We start from the raw sequence: 22,772 nt of genomic DNA, 5'->3' as shown, positions 1-22,772 counted from the left end.
TTGGCTGTCCATATAAGTCCATTCAACTTACTAGTATTTGACCATAGCATCTGATTTTGATACGCCAACCTGGAAATCATAATTCCTTTGGTGATTAAGTATCGATATTTTTCAGATGTTCTATAACTCGATGCATTGCGTCCTATCTCCCTCTGATTGAGTACCGATAGATCATTTGTGGATTGCCAGACTCATTCTGAGTTATTATCCGACGGCATCCTTTGCTTTAGAAAATTCTTGTGATTGCTCCCCCTGACACATGATGCCATTGGTAAATTGTGTCTTCTCCCTTTGATAAGTTGTACCATACGATTTGTCAGCCATGCCCTTCAAGCATGTGTTAATTACTCTTGGAGTGTATGGTATATGTTCCTAAGATGCCCCTATGGGTGAACCTATGCCTTACTAAATCAATATGACCCGAAGAGTTTTCACGAGTCTTGCTCTTCTGGTGTTTTGCCGAATATTCTTTCAAAGCTACAACCTGATCAAAGGCGAGGAATAAATGGCAGGTGATGCATTGATGAAGCGGGAGTTGACCTTGAACTTTGTGTTCATGCCCATGGAAACGACATTGATCCTATCATAGAAATTTCTCGTAACAATAATCATTCATTCTATGGTTCAAATCTGGTATCTGTAATTTTGTCCTTTGCAATCATGGTTCCGACCATGTTGTCCTACCTTGGTTTCATTCTCACACGAGTTAAAGTACTTGTCTTCTTGAGATCAACACACCGGTCCAAACCTTAAAGTTGATCTACCTCCGAATATTATTCCTTGTGGCTCGAAGATATCGCGGAGCTATGAAACTTCTTGCTAGCTCCTCATCAACTACGATATTTTCATTAAATCCAGTTTCCTCGTGTTTGAGTTGTTGGGAGAACAAAATAACCATTCTTTGGAGATATTTCAAAGATATACATTGGAGATCTCGTTTATTAATCAAGATGTCTTGGGATAATTCATAGCCAACTAAGATGTTTTAGTTTCTAGCACACATGTTATATATGTTTTTACATATAACATAAACACAAAATGAGTACAAATTGAATTAGGATTCCGATAAACCCCGAACGTTCAGATTTTAAACATGTCACCCCGAACGCTTTTTCATGGCAACTTTATTTGACGTGAGATGACAACTTTAGTTGTCAAAACATGATAACATGATAAAATTGCCCTAGAAATGATAACATTGCATTGCATTCCATCACAAAGCTCCATAAAAATTGCAGAGAGGGGTGTGGAGGCTCACTTAGGGAAGACAACAACGGCACGGTCAGACCTAGGCGCGGGGGGAAGACGACGACAACGTGGTCGGACGGTGGCGCAGATGGAAGACGACGACAGCGCGGTCGGATGTTGAGCAGCCTTGCGGTGCGGTTGGCGTTGGCGCTCGTGGAGGAGCCATGGGCGGCCGACGTCGTGGAAAGAAACGATGACGACAGATTCGGCAGCGTTGGCAAGCTCTGGCAGCTTGGCGGCGTCGGTGCAGGGCATGGATCGGGGTAGGGCATCGGCATGGGGGAAATGGGAGAGATTTCGGATGAAATCAACGGCGGGTATATGTATAGAGACCTTTAGTCCTGGTTGGTGGCTTCAAACGGGCCTAAAGACTGGGACTAAAGGTGACTTCCACCAGGCCAAGCAGCAAGAAGCCCAGGCCTTTAATCCCAGTTAGTGCCACACACCGGGACTAAAGGGGAGCCTTTAGTCCCGGTTGGAGCCACCAACCAGGACCAAAGGGATGTTCCTCGCACTAGCGCGGGGCGGTGGAAGTTTAGTCCCACCTTGCCGAGCGAAGGGCGCCCACAGTTATTTATAAGACCTATTGCGGCTTCCCTCTCGAGCTCCTCTGTATTGCAGGCACTACATGACTAACACTCTTTGTGCCCTATTGGGCCAACTTGCCCCATGGGCCTGCATCCTGACCCATATGTATAGTTGAGTTTCTAGTCGTATGTCGGCCTTGGTGGCCTAGTAGGCGAGCATTTTTTTATTTTTTGAAAAATTACATTTTGATCATAACTAGAGGCATTAGGTTCTGAATTGGCTGTCCTAAACAACAACCCACAAATACAAACTATAGTGGTCACAACTTGCAGCCAAAATAAATGGCTAGAGAAGATTAGACTAAGGAAAAATGGTTAATATTTTATCATACACAATTTGTTAGTGAACATTAATTCTGAAATGCTGAAAACCAACTATGTCATTTAATCTATTAGTGTATATTTCTAAATTTTGTATGGTAAACATGGATTTGCATATCCCTGAAACAATGGAGTTCCATAAAATGACTTTCTTACAATTATAGTCATCCTCCTTGTTTTTCTACATGCATGAATAAGGTTTTATATAAGAAACGGAGATAAGTGATGTGCACTGACAAAATGACATTATTTTGAGGAACTCTAATATGTGAAGTAAATCAACACATAAGAAGTATATAAATAAGGCCATCCAAGAAAGCCACCGGATGAAGTTAAATTGATGGCAAAAAATTGTGTACCACTCCATTGTGTAGGCTAGGCCATGCAAATGCACGGGTTGGCGACTGATACGTCTCAAACGTATCTGTAATTTTTGATGGGTTCATGCTTTTATCTTGTCAACTTTGGATGTTTTATATACCTTTTATATCTTTTTTGGGACTAACTTATTAATTCAGTGCCAAGTGCCAGTTCCTGTTTTTTCTTCGGTTTTGACTCTTTTCAGATCTGATTTTCGAATGGAGTCCAAACGGAATAAAATCCCCAAAATAAATTTTCCAGAAGAAAAGAAGATCGGGGGACTTGAGGGCCAAGGCAGGGGGCCCACAAGGAGCCCACAAGCCGTGACGCCGCGGCCAGGGGGGCCCGCGGCGACCAGGCTTGTGGCCTCCGTGACGCTCCCCTGCCCTAGCTCTTTGGCCTATATATTCCCAAAAATGCCACAAAAAATCAGGGCATCCACAAAAACACTTCTCCACCGCCTCAAGCTTCCGTTTCCGCGAGATCTCATCTGGAGACCCTTCCCGGTGCCCTGCCGGAGGGGACTTTGGAGTTGGAGGGCTTCTACATCAACATCATCGCCTCTTCAATGACTCGTGAGTAGTCCACTTCAGACCTACGGGTCCGTAGTTAGTAGCTAGATGGCTTCTTTTCTCTCTTCGATCTTCAATACAAAGTTCTCCATGATATTCATGGAGATCTTTCCAATGTAATCCTCTTTGGCGGTGTGTTTGTCGAGATCCGATGAATTGTGGATTTGTGATCAGATTATCTATGAATTATATTTGAGTCTTTGCTGATTTCTTATATGCATGATTTGATATCCTTGTAAGTCTCTCTGAGTCTTGGGTTTTGTTTGGCCAACTAGATCTATGATTCTTGCAATGGGAGAAGTGCTTGGTTTTGGGTTCATACCGTGCGGTGACCTTTCCCTATGACAGAAGGGGCAGCAAGGCACGCATCGTGTTGTTGCCATCAAGGGTAACAAGATGGGCTATCATCATAGATTTGAGATTGTCCATATACATCATGTCATCTTGCTTAAGGCATTACTCTGTTCTTATGAACTTAATACACTAGATGCATGCTGGATAGCGGTCGATGTGTGGAGTAATAGTAGTAGATGCAGAAAGTATCAGTCTACTTGTTTTGGACGTGATGCCTATAGATATGATCATTGCCTTAGATAACGTCATGACTTTGCGCGGTTCTATCAATTGCTCGACAGTAATTCGTTCACCCACCGTCTACTTGCTTTCATGAGAGAAGCCACTAGTGAACACTACGGCCCCCGGGTCTATTCACAACTATCGTCTCAGCTTTCACGTTTACTTTGCTTTGTTTACTTTTTGCTTTAAGTTCTCACTTTGCAAACAATCTATAAGGGATTGACAACCCCTTCATAGCGTTGGGTGCAAGCTCTTTGTGTTTGTGCAGGTACTTGTGACTTGACGCGATCCTCCTACTGGATCGATACCTTGGTTCTCAAACTACGGGAAATACTTACTGCTTCTGTGCTGCATCACCCTTTCCTCTTCAAGGGAACACCAACGCAAGGCTCCAAGGCCACGGGGGAATCCTTTGCATATTCTCCAACGAAGTCCGTGTAGGCGTAGCCAGCAGCAGAAGGACCTCTGACGCCGTTGCCGGGGAAGGTCTTTTGTTGCCGTAACAGAAGGATTTCTGGCGCTGTTGCCGGGGAGGAGAGATCAAGTCAAGATCTATCCAAGTAGGTGTCACAAACTCATCTCTTGCATTTACCTTTTTTCCAGTTGCCTCTCGTTTTCCTCTCCCCCACTTCACATTTGCCGTTTTCATTTGCCTTTCTCCTTTGCCGTTTTCTTTTGCCTTTCTCCTTTGCCGTTTTCTTTTGCCTTTTTGCCGTTTTCCTTTTCCAGTTTTCTTGCTTGCATGTGTTCTTGTTTCTTTGTTGAAGTCATCATGGCTGAAAACACCAAACTTTGCGACTTCTCGAGTACTAATAATAATGATTTTATTTGTACTCCGATTGCTCCCGCCACTAGTGCGGAATCATATGAAATCAACGCTGCCTTGCTGAATCTTATTATGAAAGAGAAATTCTCTAGCCTTCCTAGTGAAGATGCCGCATTCCATCTCAATACCTTCATTGAGCTTTGCGATATGCAAAAGAAAAGAGATGTGGATAATGACGTGATTAAATTGAAGCTTTATCCTTTCTCGTTGCGAGATCGCGCAAAAACTTGGTTTTCTTCTTTGCCTAAAAATAGTATCAATTCTTGGGATAAGTCCAAAGATGCTTACATATCCAAGTATTTTCCGCCGGCTAAGATTATCTCTCTCCGTAACGATATCATGAATTTCAAGCAACTTGATCATGAACACGTTGCACAATCTTGGGAGAGGATGAAGTTAATGATTAGAAATTGTTCCGCTCATGGCTTGAGTTTGTGGATGATTATACAAATCTTCTACGCTTGTTTGAATTTTGCTTCTCGCAATATCTTGGACTCCTCCTCAAGTGGAACATTCATGGAAATCACATTAGGGGAATCTACAAAACTCCTAGACAATATCATGACCAACTACTCTGAGTGGCACACTGAAAGGTCACTTGCTAGTAACTCCTCTAACAATTATGGCAATTCCTACAACAACACTTATGGAAATCATAACAAATTACCCTCTGATTTAGAGAGTAATATCAAAGAGTTCATCAACTCTCAAAAGATTTTCAATGCGTCCATAGAGGAAAAACTACTCAAAATAGACGATTTGGCTAAGAGCGTTGATAGGATGCCTTATGATATTGATGCTTTGAAAGTTAGATGTGCTCCTCGAAAGGTCAACTTGGATGAAACTTTAAAAGCTATGCATGTCTCCATGAATGAGAGCAAAGAAAGAACCGCCCAAATTCGCGCTAGGCATGAATGGTTTAAAAGGGTGCGTTCTAGTGATGCAAATCATGAAGATCTCAAAGTGCTTGGTGTGACTCCTCTTGAATCTTTGTTTTCACATGTCAAACCTATTGATGAAGGGGCTGGATATGAATCCACTTTGGTTGAAAAACGCCCCAATGATTCGGAGTCCACCTATCTTGATGATAAAGGTGTGGAGAGTGGAGTAGAAGAAATCAAAATATTGGGTAGTAATGAAACTCCCACTTTGGATTTCAAGGAATTCAATTATGATAGCTGCTCCTTGTTTGAATGCATTTCCTTGATGCAATCCATTGCAAACTCTCCACATGCTTATAGCCAAAGCAAAGTCTTTACCGCAAATATCGTAGATGCTATGATGAAATCCCTTGAAGACAAACTCGAATTAGAAGTCTCTATACCTAGAAAACTTCATGATGAGTGGGAATCTACTATCAAAATCAAAATCAAAAACTATGAATGCAATGCTTTGTGTGATTTGGGTGCTAGTGTTTCCGCGATTCCAAAGTCTTTATGTGATGTTCTTGGTTTTGATGAGACTGAAGAGTGTTCTCTTAATTTGCATCTTGCGGATTCTACTGTCAAGAAACCCATGGGAAGGATCAATGATGTTCTTATAGTTGCAAATAAGAACTATGTACCCGTGGATTTGATTGTACTTGACATAGATTGCAATCCTTCATGTCCCATTATTCTTGATAGACCTTTCCTAAGGACTATTGGTGCTATCATCGATATGAAGGAAGGGAATATTAGATTCCAATTTCCTCTAAAGAAGGGCATGGAGCATTTTCCTAGAAATAAAATAAGATTATCTTATGAATCTATGATGAGGTCTACTTATGGTTTGAGCACCAAAGATGACTATACGTGATTCCATCACCTTATGCCTAGCTAAGGGCGTTAAACAATAGTGCTTGTTGGGAGGCAACCCAACGAATCTATCCTTTTTCTTTCTGTTTTGTGTTTTCCACAATTTCATAATTCTGTTATGATTGTGTTTTTGGTGTTTCTTTTGCGTTTGTGCCAAGTAAAACCGTTATGATTAGTCTTGGGGATGATCGTTTGGTCATGCTGGAAAAGACAGAAACTTTCTGATCACGAAAATAATTTTCATTTTTTTCTGTAAGAGCTTTTGAGTTGATTCTTTTTGCTGATGATTTCTACGCAAATTATTCAGACTGTCGTAATTTTTCAGAATTTTGAAGTACAAGAAGTATACGAAGTATACAGATTGCTACAGACTGGTCTGCTGTTAACAGATTATATTTTTGTTGAGTTGGTTGCTTATTTTGATGAAACTACGGATAGTATCGGGGTGTATTAGAAATGGAAGATTGAAAATACAGTAACCCAACATCAACCTAAGTAGAATTTAAGTTTGCTACAGTACCTAAGGAAGTGGTGGTTTGCTTTCTTATGCTAATGTTATCACGAGTTTTTGTTTAAGTTTCGTGTTGTGAAGTTTTCATGTTTTGGGTGAAGTTCTTATGGACAAAGAGATAAAGAGTGGGAAGAGCTCAAGCTTGGGTATGCCCAAGGCACCCCAAGTTGATTCAAGGATGCCGTAAAAGCCTAAGCTTGGGGGTGCCCGGGAAGGCATCCCCTCTTTCGTCTTCAATCCATCGGTAACGTTACTTGGGGATGTATTTTTATTCACCACATGTTATGTGTTTTGCTTGGAGCGTCTTGTATCTTAGGAGTCTTTTATTTTTATTGTGTCGCAATATTCCTTGCTGCACACCTAGAGAGATAGACATGCACTCACCATGATTTTGTCGAGCTTCACTTATATCCTTTGGTTAGACAATTCAGCTCACATGTGCCTCACTTATATCTTTTGAGCTAGTTGATTTTGCTCTATGTGTTTCACTTCTATATTTTAGAGCACGTAAGCGCGTGGCCTGGTAGTTTATCTATGCTATGAAAGTAGTCTCAAAAGGGGTAGTTATCCAAAGGGATATGAAAACTTCCACCTTCATGTGCATTGAATAGTTAGAGAAGTTTGATTCATCTCAATTAGTTTTGAGTTGTGGTTGTGGTAATATTGAAGTTATACTAGTAAAGTGTTGTGGATCTAGAAATACTTGTGTTGAAGTTAGTGATTCCCGTAGCATGCACGTATGGTAAACCGCTATGTGATGAAGTCTGAGCATGATTAGTCTATTGATTGTCATCCTTTGTGTGGCGGTCGGGATCGCGCGATGGTTTATACCTACCAATCCTTCCCCTAGGAGTATGCGTTGAATGCTTTGTTTCGATTACTACTAAAACTTTTGCAACAAGTATATGAGTTCTTCATGACTAATGTTGAGTCCATGTTTTAGATGCACTTTCACCTTCCACCATCACTATCTTCTTTAGTGCCGTGCAACTTTCGCCGGTGCACAAAACCCACCATTAGCCTCCCTCAAAACAGCCACCATACCTATCTACTATGGCTTTTTCAAAGCCATTCCGAGATATATTGCCATGCAACTACCACCATGACATGTGCCACCACTTCTAAATTTCCATTGCATGATCATAAGATAGCTAGCATGATGTTTCCATTGATGTATATGCCATGCTAGATCATTGTCAAGGTACACTACCGAAGGCATTTCATATAGAGTCATCATTGCTCTAAGTTTTGAGTTGTAAGTGTGATGATCATCATTGATGGAGCATTGTCCCATGTGAGGAAATAAAAGAGGCTAGCGAAGCCCATTTACAAAAAGAGGCCAAAGATGCCCACCAAACAAAAAAAAGAGGCCAAAGAGCCCACCAAAAAAATGAGAGAAAAAGAGAGAAGGGACAATGCTACTATCTCCTTTCCACACTTGTGCTTCATATTAAGCACCTTGATCTTCATGATTGAGAGTCTCTCGTTTTGTCACCACCATATAGCTAGTGGGAAATTTTCATTATATAACTTGGCTTGTATATTCCAATGATAGGCTTCCTCAAAATTGCCTTAGGTCTTCGTGAGCAAGCAAGTTGGATGCACACCCACTAGTTTTCTTTAAGGACTTTCACATACTCTTAGCTCTAGTGCATCATTTGTATGGCAATCCCTACTCATTCACGTTGATATCTATTGATGAGCATCTCCATAGCTCATTGATATGCCTAGTCAATGTGACCATCTTCTCCTTGTTTGCCTTGCAACCTCCACCACACTCCATTCTACTTATAGTGTTAAAACCATGGCTCACACTCATGTATTGCGTGAGAGTTGAAAAAGTTTGAGAAAGTAAAGGTGTGAAAACAATTACTTGGCCAATACCGTGGTTGTGCATGCTTTAAATTCGTTGTGCAAGGACGATAGAGCATAGCCAGACTATATGATTTTGTAGGGATAACTTTCTTTTGGCCTTGTTATTTTGAAAGTTCATGATTACCTTGCTAGTTTGTTTGAAGTATTATTGTCTCCGCGTCAATAGCAAACTATTGTTTTGAATCTAACGGATCTAAACATTCACGTCACATAAGAGGAGCTACAAAGGAAATCTATGCTAGGTAGCATGAAAGCATCAAATATTCATTCTTTATCACTTCCCTACTCGAGGACGAGCAGGAGTTAAGCTTGGGGATTCGTCATACGTCTCAAACGTATCTAAAAATTTTTATGGTCTCATGTTGTTATCTTGTCAACTTTGGATGTTTTATATACCTTTTATATCTTTTTTGGGACTAACTTATTAATTCAGTGCCAAGTGCCAGTTTGTGTTTTTTCTGTGTTTTTGACTTTTTTCAGATCTGATTTTGGAACGGAGTCCAAACGGAATGAAATCCCCGAAATAATTTTTTCCAGAACAGAAGAAGATCGGGGGAATTGAGGGACAAGGCAGGGGGCCCATAGGGAGCCCACAAGCCCTGACGCCGCGGCCAGGAGGGCCCGCGGCGACCAGGCTTGTGGCCTCCCTGGCGCTCCCCTCCCCTAGATCTTTCGCCTATATATTCCCTAAAATCCCAGAAAAAATCAGGGCATCCATGAAAACACTTTTCCGCCGCCGCAAGCTTCCGTTTCCGCGAGATCTCATCTGGAGACCCTTCTCGGTGCCGTGTCGGAGGGGACTTTGGAGTTGGAGGGCTTCTACATCAACATCATCGCCTCTCCAATGACTCGTGAGTAGTCCACTTCAGACCTACGGGTCCGTAGTTAGTAGCTAGATGGCTTCTTTTCTCTCTTGGATCTTCAATACAAAGTTCTCCATGATCTTCATGGAGATCTATCCGATGTAATCCTCTTTGGCGGTGTGTTTGTCGAGATCCGATGAATTGTGGATTTGTGATTAGATTATCTATGAACTATATTTGAGTCTTTGCTGATTTCTTATATGCATGATTTGATATCCTTGTAAGTCTCTCCTAGTCTTGGGTTTTGTTTGGCCAACTAGATCTATGATTCTTGCAATGGGAGAAGTGCTTGGTTTTGGGTTCATACCGTGTGGTGACCTTTCCCAGTGACAGAAGGGTAGCAAGGCACGCATCATGTTGTTGCCATCAAGGGTAACAAGATGGGCTTTCATCATAGATTTGACATTGTCCATCTACATCATGTCATCTTGCTTAAGGCGTTACTCTGTTCTTATAAACTTAATACAATAGATGCATGCTGGATAGCGGTCGATGTGTGGAGTAATAGTAGTAGATGCAGAAAGTATCGGTCTACTTGTTTTGGACGTGATGCCTATAGATATGATCGTTGCCATAGATAACGTCATGACTTCGAAGCGAGTCATCCGATGATGACTTTCTATCATAAGTTTGGAATAATATCAATATAACTTAAGCTATTCTACGATTGTGTCAATTTAGTCTTGCCACTCGCACAAAGGCTGAAAAACCATGCAACTAATCGAACATGTCCTTCAAGTTGAGCATCATTTTTGCCCGCCAACACATGTAGCAAGTTGAATCCTCACCACATCGCGTGGCACACATGAAACATGTCTTACCAAGTTTCACGTCAATTCCACATGCATCCAGCTCCCGACCAAGCTACGTGTCGGCCATCCGACATCAAGGGAGCTTCAAGTGCCAGTGCCACTTCGAAGTACGAGCAGAGCAGCACACGCCAAGGATGACAACACGGTGCATGCAAGTGCCATGGAGCTGACTTCGATGCCAAGCAGCAGCAGCTGTCGCCCGTTCTTTACCCAAGCGACGGGACAAGACGGCCCAAGCGACGGGACAAGATGGGAGAGCCCCATCGACTTGACAACACCTCGAGCGATTAATTTCTCCCTCAGCGACTCCGCTTTATGCAGGTCATGATGGCCTACTAGGCGGGCATTCTTTTGCAAAATTATATTTTGATCATAACTAGAGGTTTATAAAATCTTTTTAGGTGATTCTTTTTATTATTGAAGAATATTATAGTTTTTTAGTTTATCATAACAAAAAAGAATTATTGATCCTTTTTAGCTCAAAAAAATCATAAAATGCATGAATAATAGAAAATGAAGTGAGAGAGGGTTGAAAATTGATGACATGGCTTTGAATGGAGCATATTGAGTGCACAAAAAGTCTCGAGTTGAAATAACTTTTAAAAAATGAAATGCCTTTGTAAGAGATGAGTATTCATCCGAAACCCTCATACTTCGAAAGAGATTGTCTAGTTTGTACACGAAGTGCATCCAGTTTTTGTCGTAACCCTCTCAACTTTTTAGCACATGCTATGTGGGTGAAATGATGGTACCATGCCAAGTTTCAGCCTTTTCAGAGTTCATTTGTAGTGCCTTTCAATTTTAGGGTCATTTAGCTCTAAAAATCATTAAATGCATGCAAAATAGCAACTGAAGTGAGAAAGGGTTGATAGTTGATGACGTAGCATTGTATGGTGCATACTGAGTGCACAAAAAGTCTGGAGTTGAAATAAGTTTAAAAAATTGAAATGCCTTTGTAAGAGAGGAGTATTCGTTCGAAGCCCTCATACTTCGAAAGATATTGTCCAGTTTGTAAACAAAGTGCATCCAGTTTTTGTCGTAACCCTCCCAACTTTTTAGCACATACTATGTGGGTGAAATGATGATACCATGCCAAGTTTGAGCCTTTTTAGAGTTCATTTGTAGTGTTTTTCAATTTCAGGGTCATTTAGCTGAAAAAATCATTAAATACATGAAAAATAGCAAACGAAGTGAGAAAGGGTTGAAAATTGATGACGTGGCTTTGAATGGTGCATATTGAGTGCACAAAAAGTCTGGAGTTGAAATAAGTTTTAAAAAATGAAATGCCTTTGTACGAGATGAGTATTCGTCCAAAATCCTCATACTTCGAAAGAGATCGTCGAGTTTGTACATGAAGTGCATCCGGTTTTTCCCGTAACCCTCCCAACATTTTAGCACATGCTATGTGGGTGAAATGATGATACAATGCCAAGTTTCAGCCTTTTCAGAGTTCATTTGTGGTGCTTTTAAATTTGAGGGTCATTTAGCTCAAAAAAAATCATTAAATGCATGAAAAATAGCAAATATAGTTTCTTCGCATTTCAAATGCCAAAACACACACACATACACACACACACACACACACACACACACACATATATATATATATATACCCTAACTCTTACATAAATATTCCCTCCGGTTTGGACGAAGTGGGACTTTCCAGATAAGCCCGAAAACTCACTACAGAAGAAAGTGATGAAGGTGAAGCCGACACATCCGAGATTGGGATCTTGGGGTATAAAAAAATTTCTTCGCGTTCGTATGTTTGCGCCGTAACCATGGACAATCTTTATCATTTAATAGGATGATTTGGTCAATCTTCGCTCTAAAGAGAGGAATTTTTTGGAACTTTTCATAATCTTGTGGCATGTCTGTCTTGTCCTCCACTCCCATGATGTTTGTTTTCCCTGAAAGAACCATCTGGCGTTTTGGCTCATCATATGATGTATTCTCTTCTTTAACTTTACTTTTTCTCGGCTTGGTAGACACGTCCTTCACATAGAAAACTTGCACCACATCATTGACTAGATGAATGGTTCATGTGTGTACCCAAGATTGTTGAAATCCACTGTTGTCATTCCGTACCACTCGTCTTCCTTTACCGCTCCTCCTTTAAGATTGACCCATTTGCACCGAAACAAAGGGACCTTCAAATTTTTTCCATAGTCAAGTTCACACATCTCCTCTATGTAACCATACTATGTGTCCTCTGTCTTATTCGTGTTTGCTGCATCAAAGCGGACACCACTGTTTTGATTTGTGCTCTTTATTTTGGAACACACGTTTCAACCATGGTATTATCGGAGCATAACACATCACCTTGGCAGGAATCCTCTTCTTGGGGCGCTGTCCCTCAACATCGTCACCAGGGTCATCACGACCGATCCTATAGCACAATGCACCATATACCGGGCATGCATTCAAATTCTCATACTCCTCACCGCGGTAGAGGATGCAGTCATTAGGGAATGCATGTATCTTCTGCACCTCTAATCCTAGAGGGCAGATAGCCTTCTTTGCTTCGTACGTACTGTGGGGCAATTCATTGTCCTTTGGAAGCATCTTCTTTAACATTTTCAGAAACTTTTCAAAACCCTTGTCAGATACACCATTATCTACCTTCCATTTCTGCAATTCCAGTGTTGTACCCACCTTCTTCTTGTCATCTTCGCCATTTGGGTACAACAATTTCTTGTGATCCTCACACATGCGGTGCAACTTCAACTACTCCTTTTCACCTGCGCAGTTTCTCTTTGCATCAGCAATGGCCCAACAAATATCATTAAGGGGCTCATCTGGTGCCTCTACTTCAGCTTCTCCCCCCATTGTAGTACCATCGTATTCAGGGAACAAAGGATAGTTGTCATCATCCTCTTCTTCTTCATTCTCTTCCATTAGAACCCCTCTTTTTGTGTGCTTAGTCCAACATTTATAGCTGGACATGAAACCGGATGTAAACAGGTAGATGTGAATGACTATCGACTTAGAGTAAGTTTTATCATTCTTACAAACAACACATGGACAAGACATAAAACCATCCCTCTAGATTGCCTCTGTCGCACGCAGAAAACTCTGCAAACCATCAATGAACTGGGGAGAGTGTCGATCATCGTACATCCATTGATGGTTCATCTTCATTACACAAGACCGAAAAGACCAAATTCATACAAGTTCATACACACTTATTATCATAAAACAACATACAAGAGTATCTAGCTAAAGCATTTAAATGCAACAAAAAATGCGATCAAGATCGCAACTAAGGTAACAATTGATCCAACAGGGTAGTGATACCAAGCCTCTTTATTAACGGCATATTTTCTAATCTTTCTAATCTTCAAGCGCATTGCATTTATGTTGATACTAGTTAAGTACCCGTGTGTTGCCACGGGATACAAATTATGTTATGAAAAAATAAATAAAGTCATATTCCGAATCTTGGAGATTATTTCTAATCTCGACTATCTTACTATTAAAAAACACCTTGCAGCCCATCTTATGCATTAGACTCAAAATATTTTGACTTTGTACATCACTTTAGAAGGGACCAATGTTCTTACCTACAACAATGAATAGACAGAAGCTATTTAAGCATCTATTTACTACAAGAAAAAAACATAAAAAGACAAAACGAAAAAGAGAAAGACATTCGCTAATTGTACCATTATCGGACAATTAGAACCATGCAAATATATTTTGAATAATCAATACAGGGAGAATGTAATCATACAACTCACTACAAATGTTCTTATAATAATTCAAGGTTCATCACATTTTTTGAACTGCAATGGCAATATATTTCAGTTCGATAAGGAATAGGATCACAAATAGAAAAAAATTCATGTAAGCAAGATTTTTCAATGAACAAAAACATTATTGAAAAGGCAACATTTGGTACCAAAGTCTTCAAGGGACTTCTTGAAGCCTGCAAAGCACTTGTCGCAAGGCGTACTTGGCGCCATCCCTGACCAATGATCCGACGACAATGCCAGACGCGTATGCGCTGCATGATTCCAGGATGGCTCGCTCCCGCTCGTGGAAATGGTGCACAACAAGGGTCTCAAAATGCTGCAGTAAGTGAAAGGCTTGTAAGAATGAATTCATTGGCATGAAGAACAATGCACACGTGGTATAAATCCCAAGGATGTATTTTTTGCCATGTGCTACAAACCTGTTCCACTCGGGACGGGACCTCTGTTCTCTTTAGAATATACTGGTGCACAATAGTGGTGATATTTTAGAAGATCATTTTTCTTCTCCTTTTTGTTCAACATTCCATAAATAAAAATATAATGGACGTTTTACGAAGATGTGGAAAATTTGAAGCTGGTAATTTCATGTCACGACTCACAAGAAACAACTCCTCTATGGGTGCAGATTGTCTAACTTCACGGGGCTGTACTTAACACAGCTAAAAAGGAATTGAGGAGATGGCGGGTATAATTGATACAACAGAAACATAATTGAGCTATTAGGACGCCCTAGTAATCTGTCATTGTTTATCATATTGTTCGGAATAAAAAGAAAGATGCTTACATGTTCATCGTAGAAAATAAAAACACAGACAATTTGATTTACTTAAGTACTGTAGGAGATTATTTCTAACCCAATTTGGATGTATGTAGTTTATTTTCAGCACGAGTATCAGTAACTTTCTAACCATGGCCAGTGAGAATCTTCTTTTACGCCATGAAGAGTAACCAAGACATCTTTTAACCATGGCAAGAAATGAGGGTTCTGTAAATCACCTTAGGAGGCTTACAAAGTGAATACAACATAGTCTTGCATGATAGAACAAATGCAGTCTGATTATATGCCATGGAATGCTTTTCACCAAGAGGTGTATTAATCGTGTTTTTGTAGCATGGCTCATTAAAGTATGGTTTATCATTCAACACGAGGCCCTGGATGGAGATCAACACGCAACATGATGGAATTTGACTTGCTCCACTTCTCACATCCAGAACCCCACCAAGTGTTCAGCAGGCTAAGACACACCTTTCCACTCTCATACAAGTTTGGATTTAGCCGAAGCCCACCTGAATGGTAGTAGACTTTCTGTGCATATCAGATAGGTTTTTGTTAAGAGATTGCATTGGTGGTGATAAAGTGGAAAAATAATGGGAGGCAGGTGTGAAGTGCCAACATACCGGTGGACATCGCGGGTACTCAGGAGGAAAACGAACATCAAAGAAGAAAAGACCGTCATGATAGGGAGTTCCAGAAGGCCCAACAATAGCAGCCCTTAGCAGATCAATCCTGTCCTCATAAACTCTAACATATATAGATCCTGCATAATATGAAACCAAACTGAGATCCACGTTTTTATTGATAAAAACGGATTTCAGGTGTAAATCCTCTAAAATAAAAACTGCAATGCAAGTATGACATGAGTCGACGACATATTAGGTTAGGCTTAATGATATGCCAACATGATTTGACAGTTGCAAATAATTTTCCATTTTTCTCCAAGTATTAAATGATACTTTCTCACATGGTATATTTGTTGGGTAACGTAGCATAAATTCAAAATTTTCCAACGCATATTCAGATCTTCCTATGGAGAGACCAGCAACGAGAGAGGGGTAAGAGCATCTTCATACCTTTGAAGATCGCTAAGCGGAAGCGTTGCTAGAACGCGGTTGATGGAGTCGTACTCGCAGCGATTCCGATCTAGTGCCGAACTACGGCACCTCCACGTTCAACACACGTGCAGCCCGGTGACGTCTCCCGCACCTTGATCCAGCAAGGAGGAGAGAGAGGTTGGGGAAGAACTCCAGCAGCACGACGGCGTGGTGTCGATGGAGAGACGAGGTCTCCCGGCAGGGCTTCGCCAAGCACCGGCAGAGAGGAGGAGAAAGAAGAGCAGGGTTGCGCCGAGGGAGAGGGAAAAGTTTGTTCTCCAATGGCCAAAAGTGCCCACTATATATAGGGGGAGGGGAGAGGGGGTGCCACCCCTAGGGTTCCCACCCTAGGGGGTGCGGCAGCCCCCCCAGATGGGAGGTGCGGCGGCCAGAGGGGGGAGGAGGGGGTGGCGCACCAACTCGTGGGCCTTAGGCCCACCTAGCTTAGGGTTTGCCCCCCCTTTTCTCTCCCTTGCGCAATGGGCTGAGTGGGGAGGCGCACCAGCCCACCTAGGGGCTGGTTCCCACCCCCACTTGGCCCACCTTACCTCCCAGGGTCGTTGCCCCCTTCGATGGTCCCCCGGGGCCACCTCCGGTGGTCCCGGTGGTCCCGGTACGTTACCGATGATGCCCGAAACACTTCCGGTATCCGAAACCATCCGTCCTATATATCAGTCTTTACCTCCGGACCATTCCGGAGCTCCTCGTGACGTCCGGGATCTCATCCGGGACTCCGAACAACTTTCGTAACCTCGTATAATAATTCCCGATAACCCTAGCGTCATCGAACCTTAAGTGTGTAGACCCTACGGGTTCGGGAGACAGGCAGACATGACCGAGACACCTCTCTGGCCAATAACCATCAGCGGGGTCTGGATACCCATGGTGGCTCCCACTTGCACCACGATGATCTCATCGGATGAACCACAATGTCAAGGATTCAATCAATCCCGTATACGATTCCCTTTGTCTGTCGGTATAGAACTTGCCCGAGATTCGATCGTCGGTATACCTATACCTTGTTCAATCTCGTTACCGGTAAGTCTCTTTACTCGTTCCGTAGCACGTCATCGTGTGACTAACTCCTTAGTCACATTGAGCTCATGATGATGTTCTACCGAGTGGGCCCAGAGATACCTCTCCGTCACACGGAGTGACAAATCCCGATCTCGATTCGTACCAACCCAACAGACACTTTCGCAGGTACCCGTAGTGCACCTTTATAGTCACCCAGTTACGTTGTGACGTTTCATACACCCAAAGCACTCCTACGGTATCCGGGAGTTGCACAATCTCACGGTCGAAGGAAAAGATACTTGACATTAGAAAAGCATTAGCATACGAACAATACGATCTAGTGCTAGGCTTAGGATTGGGTCTTGTCCATCACATCATTCTCCCAATGATGTGATCCCGTTATCAACGACATCTAATGCCCATGATCAGGAAACCATGATCATCTATTGACTAACGAGCTAGCCAACTAGAGGCTTGCTAGGGACACATTGTGATCTATTTATTCACACATGTATTACTGTTTCCTATTAATACAATTATAGCATGAACAATAGACGATTATCATGAACAAGGAAATATGATAATAACCATATTATTATTGCCTCTAGGGCATATTTCCAACAATATTCAGTATGAATAACAAGTTCTAAACCAATCATGAAGTATGACATAGTCGACGACACATTAGGGGCTTAGTGAAGAAGTGCACCTAAACCACGACGTACACACAAGATGTTGCTAGAAAAGGGACAAGAAATGCAGAGAATGGTGACTATATGGAAACAATAGTACTCCCTCCCTCCCACTTATAGTGTCACAACATATAGTGTCTTGATCTCTTGAGACTATGTATTCTCTTATTTCAATGTATGAATGAAAGCACAAAGCATTTCAAAACTCATAGAAGTTCAGAAAAGAAAAAAAAACTTCAATGATCTCCACACAGATAGTGTCAACAAGAGAGAATCAAGGAACATATCAAAAAAAGCTTGGATGCCTGACTGAAGGCAAAATGGCATAATTCACTTCATACTGATATGCAGGATGTTGATGCTTGTTTTGCTATGTCAGTCTGTGAGGGATACTTGTTTTGCACATAGTAAGGGATACTTGTTTTACACATACATCATAGTAGCATCAGCTTGTCGGGTGACAAGTATACAGAGCTCAAAAGACAAAAGCACACAACAGCGCCCCTTCAGATTCGAAGGCATATGGATCGTACCTTGTGAATAAACTAACATAGTCGATTTACGTCCGGCAGTCACGCCTAGGATATTTTCTGGGATGTACCTCCACCGCTACTTGTTTTAGTAGTTAGAAAGGGATGGGCAGCAGACTGTTTGCTTGGCTTTGTGCCCCCCCTGTAGAGCATCGGACAATTAAAAAAAGAGTTGCATGATCAGTGCATGGGACACCTAACAACTGTAAATTATCAAATCATAATATGCAATCGGCCTAAAGAAATGAGATATCGACCCATCCTACAAATCTTGTAAGGAGCATGTTTAGCATAGTGTTGACACTACTCGATGTATAACCACGTATATTAATAGTTCATAGGACACTGAGAGCACAAGTAATTTGCACGCTATCTACCTGCAGGCAGGGAGCTTTACTTTATCTCTATCTTTATACCCAATATTTACAAGTTGTAAATTATCAAATCATAATATGCAGTCGGCCTAAAGAAATGAGATGTCGACCCATCCTACAAATCTTGTAAGGAGCATGTTTAGCATAGTGTTGACACAACCCGATGGATTATAACCACGTATATTAAGGGTTCACAGGACACTGAGAGCACAAGTAATTTGCATGCTATCTACCTGCAGACAGGGAGCTTTACTTTATCTCTATCTTTATACCCAATATTTACATGCTATAATTAAAATCCAGACTTTGAATGATAAGTTACATTATGATTGTGACATGGATAGTTGGACACACTGATGCATACTTCATAGGGATAACTCATCGGAATTATTTTCCAGCAACATTTTTCTATGCCAAAAGACAACAGAGTTGTGAACTAACATAAACACATACCTGATAAATGGGAATTGAGAAGGTGAAAATGATGGCCAGGTGACCCAGTCCTAAAGTCCGTGGAGGCCATATGCACAACGTCTTTCAATTTTTCATCCACAACCTCTTTGGATTTTCATCAAATACATTATGGGCATATAAAATATGAATCTGCATCACCCAAAGAACAAGTGACATTCCGTGCCATGGCAAATTTAGGACCTGTGAACATGTTCTAGAGATTAAATATGCCTCTATTTGTTTCAAAAATTGAAAACATATTCTTTGATCTAGAACCATATTTAGACGGGATTACAGTGCACTTAGAAAATCTGAGATTATGTGCCTCCAGATGAACATGGGCCCTTAGAACATCAGCATGCGTATCTTTCCATCTAATTTCTGGACGGTCATATAGAATAACATTGGAGCTTGTTAATTTGGGAGCTAAGAAATCAAAGTAGCATATCCGGTAGGTAGGAATATACATTGTTGTCTATGTAGTGGAAAATCGCCAATGGAAACCATGCCTTTTTTAATCAGGCAACCATGTTAAGCAAGAAAAAAGTGTGTTTTAGCCATTAAGCCAGAATATAGGTTGCTGGAACTGGGAGATAATGGAAAAAGGAAACTGATAATATTGTATTGTGTAATTTAGATGATTTCATGAACCTTGTATAGCACATTGTATACAAGAGCGTAGTTTTCCAATAAAAACATTATAAGCGCTTCAGGTGAGAAAAAATGTGTCATAATTCAGGTGCAATGATTTTGCTTGCCAAAATCATGGAGCTGAGACCTGTCTCGAACAACGCCAAGGCATAATATATTCCTAATCATATACAATTATTTCTATTTTTGTGAGTACAATTTCGTGATAAAGGCTATCACACATACGCATCAATAGGTTGTGCTGCTAACATCTTCCGTCAGAATCATAACAAGAGAATGCATTTGTTATTAAAAAGCCCAAAATGAAGTTATACGCCAACCACTTTGTACATATTACTCCTCATGTTTGTTATCTTCCATCTATCACCAACACTTGTCTTCTAATTCCTAGGTACTCCTACATAGCAGTTGTACACAAGCGAGGTATGCACTCAGGAGAAAATATATTTCAACCAAGTAGATGCAGATGAATATGATCGACTGGAAGAAAAATTGAGAACTTATATTTATACCATGAGGTATACAAGAAATAATAAATAAAAGTAGATACAAATGAAATATATGATAAGAGTGGAAGAAGAATTAAGAGGCATATTTATCAATTCATGGACAAAGTGGGATGGTTATGTTCAAACCTATTAATGTCACATTGATGCTTCATTTCCTGCATGAATGTAAAGAAAACAAAATTTATAGCATGCCAGCACCTTGCAAAAAATGGATATAAACACAGATGTTTGTTCTGTCTATCACCGATGTATCCCACGAACAAATTAAGAAGCTTTCGCACAAACAAAATGATGTAAACACAGAAGTTTGTTCTGTCTATCACCAATGTGTCCCATGAATAATATTGTTCTCTCTATGTGTAGTCATGGATTTTTTTCATACAATGCATCATGACTATGAATCCATGGCCTCCCATGTCACTATAAAATTGGATCAATCTAAGCCAAGGAGTTGATGAACATTACCTGCCTCCGAAACTTCATATATCTTTCTCTTCCATCTACAACAAATATAATCAATCTCTCTGTATACTACTTGTAGGTAATTTCGACCATCATGCTTTTGAACTCCTCAACACTTGTAAGATCTCTTTGTTTTAAAAACTGAGTAGCAAGGTAGTTCACCAACGTGATTAAAAAGAAGTTCCTGAAAGCAAATTCTCCAAAGTGCTAACTACACACAGGCAGAAATTAGATTACAAAGGAGAAAACAATAGAGCAGTAACTCGAACGTATGGATCTCGTGCAGCACTGATGCGCCTTGCCATGGAGGCCTCCATTTCTATCTGTTTTCAACAGGTAGGTGCAGTAGAAAATTTTGGATGGCCGTCGTTGTTGCCTTGGAGACAAGATGTGGCCATCATGGTAGATGCTAGAGGCGGAGCAAGGGATAGAAAGGGCCAGGGCAGCTGTGGGGAACCCCGACGTGGTTGAGAGATTCGCTAAGCGGACGGTGCTGCACCCGTCGCGGTGGTTATCCTGTTTCCCTTCGCCACAGCGTGCACCTCCATCTCCTAGTATGCCGATGACTCCAAGACCCTAGGGCTTGCTGCTGGAGCTCAAGCTGGGGGGGGATTACCCGTGGACGAGGTCCTTGAACTTGGAGAGGAAGCACTCGTGGTCGTCGCTGACCGAGGCTATGCGCTGCTGCGCGCCCAGCTTGTCCGCGTTCACCTCCTTGATCTCCCCCTCCGGCATGGCGAGCACTGCCGTCCGTGTGCGGTCGTAGGTGGTCAGCTTCTCCAGCGCCGCCCATTGGAGTGCCTCCTTGTCGTCCACACCGAGATCTCCCGACGCAGGCTCCGCCGGAAAGCGCCGGGGAGGGGGCGGCACGGAGCGGCACGGGGGTGGGGGCTAGCGTGCAGGGGCGGGGGCGGCACTGAGCGGCACGGGGGCGGCCGCGAGCTCGTGGGGCGTGTGCTGCTCGCAGAACCCCCGACCCTGATGCCTGACTGCGCTCCGACGGACAAGGAGGCGGCGCCGGGTCTCGGTGGAGAGGGCATCCTTCGATGAAGAAGGATGCATCGGGGTGGTTGCGAGGGAGGGGGTGGGGGAGAGAGATCTGTTGATGGAGACCAACGGGGAAAGTGGAGGGCGTGCAGGTCGTTTCGGTTTTTCACTCGCCTCGAAGGTGGGATTTTTTTTCTGCGCTTTTTTTGTTCGGGGATGGGTAAAACGAGGTGGGATCGCTGGGAGGTCGAACCATAAGCGAGGTTGAACCATCACGACGGCACATCCTGCTTTAATAGTAGAGATTATGATCATCGACGACATCGGCAACATACAACTCCAATTTCATCTTCTCTTCTTCAATTCTTTTCAATTTTTCTTTCAAATACTCATTTTATTTTTCAACTAAATTTAACTTCTCGACAAGAGGATCGGTTGCAATTTTTGCTTCACATACCTCCTAGATAAAAATATCTATGTCAACTTGATGGGCATAATTTTCATATAAACGAGAAATGCAACAAATATTTATAAAAGAGAATATACCACGTCTGAATCATAAACCAGATGAGGGCCGATGGGGATGGATATAAAGACCATGGCACTATGTATAACAAACAATCATACATGTAAGAAAACTATCTAAATCATACAAATAAGATTTTTTGGAATAAAAAGGAAAAGAACAAGAGGATCACGAAGGTGGTGTCGGCGACGAGATGGTGCGGGCGATCGATGGTGATTAGGACAGGGACGGGATCACACTAAGTAAACCACACCTACACATATGCAAACTAAGAAGTTAATTTGAGCTCAAATTGCATATAAATCAAATAAACTCCCACATAATTACTCCCAAACTAAAACCCACAAATCACTATAATTATAGAGCATTGCACGAGCTAATCTGGCAATGAGAGATGAAAGGACGAAGTTTCTAACCTTTGTGAACATTTGGATGGATAGGGTGCCTCAAATCTTGACCAATCTGGGGGGAAGTGGAGGATGAACTCGAGCAAGAGAATAGAACGGAGAAGAGAAAGGAGAAAACAAAGAGCTTGGGCTCGGGATGGACGAAGCACTATTTATAGTGATACTTTTACTCCCAGTTGGTGATACAAAC

The 22,772-nt window shown here is 41.8% G+C and overlaps 1 pseudogene; it reads right to left on the bottom strand.

Annotated features, from left to right (window-relative positions):
- Nucleotides 1-13,887: 13,887 nt before the first annotated feature.
- Nucleotides 13,888-21,397, bottom strand: LOC123399618 (annotated as a pseudogene).
- Nucleotides 21,398-22,772: the final 1,375 nt, after the last annotated feature.

The sequence above is a fragment of the Hordeum vulgare genome, chromosome 1H (assembly GCF_904849725.1).
Source record: "Hordeum vulgare subsp. vulgare chromosome 1H, MorexV3_pseudomolecules_assembly, whole genome shotgun sequence".
NCBI classification, from domain to species: Eukaryota; Viridiplantae; Streptophyta; class Magnoliopsida; order Poales; family Poaceae; genus Hordeum; species Hordeum vulgare.
Note: the sequence above shows the minus strand (reverse complement) of the source record. Positions and strands in the feature narration are given on the sequence as shown.